The sequence below is a fragment of the Tetrapisispora phaffii genome, chromosome 16 (genome assembly GCF_000236905.1).
Source record: "Tetrapisispora phaffii CBS 4417 chromosome 16, complete genome".
In the NCBI taxonomy this organism is placed as follows: Eukaryota; Fungi; Ascomycota; class Saccharomycetes; order Saccharomycetales; family Saccharomycetaceae; genus Tetrapisispora; species Tetrapisispora phaffii.
This window is the reverse complement of record NC_016535.1, coordinates 282,336-284,318: the sequence shown is the minus strand read 5'-3', so window position 1 is coordinate 284,318 and position 1,983 is coordinate 282,336. Positions and strand designations below refer to the sequence as shown.

General features: G+C 38.8%; 1 non-coding gene across 1 annotated transcript; it reads left to right on the top strand.

Moving 5' to 3' along the window:
- The first annotated feature begins 995 nt into the window (after nt 1-995).
- Nucleotides 996-1,091, top strand: TPHA0Ptrna14K. Its single transcript has 2 exons — nt 996-1,033; nt 1,055-1,091. It is a non-coding gene; the product is annotated as a tRNA-Lys (tRNA).
- Nucleotides 1,092-1,983: the final 892 nt, after the last annotated feature.

The window sequence follows — 1,983 nt, the reverse complement described above, 5'->3', positions numbered from 1 at the left end:
ATAGTTAAGCATTAAATGAAGATAATATCTATCACTGTTGTTAGAAATTGTGCAAATAGTTGTGTTGGAAATGACACTGGTCGTATAAGTGACTATACGATACCAGATATTACCTCTATACGAGACTATTGTTGCAAACCTGAAACAATAGTGCCTGCAAGAATGTAATAGCAGAATTTCTAATGCATAAATAGTACTGTAGAACCATCAGCCTGCCGTACGTGTTCAACTCGACGACGTCGTCTCGTTGGACAGAACGGTAGATTGTGTCAGAATTATTGTAGTGTATGTGACAGAACTAAGTGTTTATGACACTTTGAGTCCAGAACTAATAGATCACTTACTAATGGAAAGAAGGTCTAGAACAATCTTCCAAGTGGTAGGTGAAAATTTCTCACTACAATGGAAATGGCTACGCGATAAACACAGATGTACAATACAGCACTAAAGATCTTAGGAGGATGAATGAACATGTGTACGTGTTCATTCAACTGTCAGTTCAACTCATATATAAGGAGGGCTTCTAACTCTATATAGAATAGTTTAAATACACTAATAAAGGACCAATCGATTATTTAACTATAAAGAAGATGGACTATACTAGAGCAACTGAAGTGGCTAATGACACTAACTTAGATGTTGGAACTACCCAACATAAGCTTGTTTCTCCACAGTTCAATGTTGTAGCCGTCGACTGGGTAGTTAAATTGTTCCTCGGCGTTCATACTTAGCTTGTACGGATTACAATATTTAGGCAGACAGGCATTTTAAAGCATAAACGACCTGTTAATTAATCCTGAACTTCGTATAATCCTCATGCTTGCAATCTGTCTTTACAACTGATGGATCGTAGATACGATAAACTCCGTTATTGATCTCAGATTCCGACACCTTTACCGAATACGTAGTTAGAAGTTCCATCCTTCGACTGTGTCGAGATAGGGCCCTTGAAGATTCACAATACCATATAACACCGACTCACTTTGAAGAACTCATCCTTGTTAGCTCAGTTGGTAGAGCGTTCGGCTTTTAAGCATCATGTTTAAACCAAGGATACCGAAATGTCAGGGGTTCGAGCCCCCTATGAGGAGTTCTTTATTTTTTGTCTTTTTTTTGTTAGTATTTTAAATAGTATGCCACTATGTCGTGGCTTCGATTGTCCCCAACAAATAACTGTTCTAGAGGGAAGTATACATCCCTCTCTATTCTCGAGATCCTACAGTATTGCCATCTCGTAAATTCACATTTAGTAGACACGCAATTTGGTCCAGGAGAAAACTCCGAACTGTTCGTAAACGTGCTAAACGTTAAACACAACCAGAAACGTACACCTTATCATAGCAATCTGCCCCAACTCTTGAAAACAACTCGTCGAGTCCTGACATATGTGTCACCATTCCTGTCTTTGTGACGTTTCCATCACCACCCAGGGACGTCTCCTGCAGGCAAGCACGTGTGCATCACTTTACACGTAGGCATCTCCTGCCCTCCCTTATCTGCCGCCACACACGCGGCTTTTTGGAAATATGTCCCGTTTTGGTCAAACCGGTTTTTGTGGACAGGATTTTTCTGAAAAATTGAAAATGGGATAACTGGAAGGAAAAAAATTGTTAGAATCACATATATATAATGTTGCAAATGTACGATGCCTTTATATAAATATCGATAGATGGGCCTGGTGGACTGCACTATCTTCACATCGACAAGGGACAAACTATAATCAGGACTCTGTTCAGTCGTTCAAAGCATCTAGTCTCTTTTTTCTTTTTTATCTGCCATCGACAAAAAATAAAAATAATGGTGCTTGTTTTTAATAAAAATTAGTCTATTTTAATTAACATAGAATACAATAGAACACACTCTGTAGGCAAAGACATACGCATCCTAAAACAGTTTACTTTCGCCTTCATCGTCCCATCCTCTTAACCGGATACATATATATATATAAAGACGCACGCACACAAACCAAGACGACCCACAAGA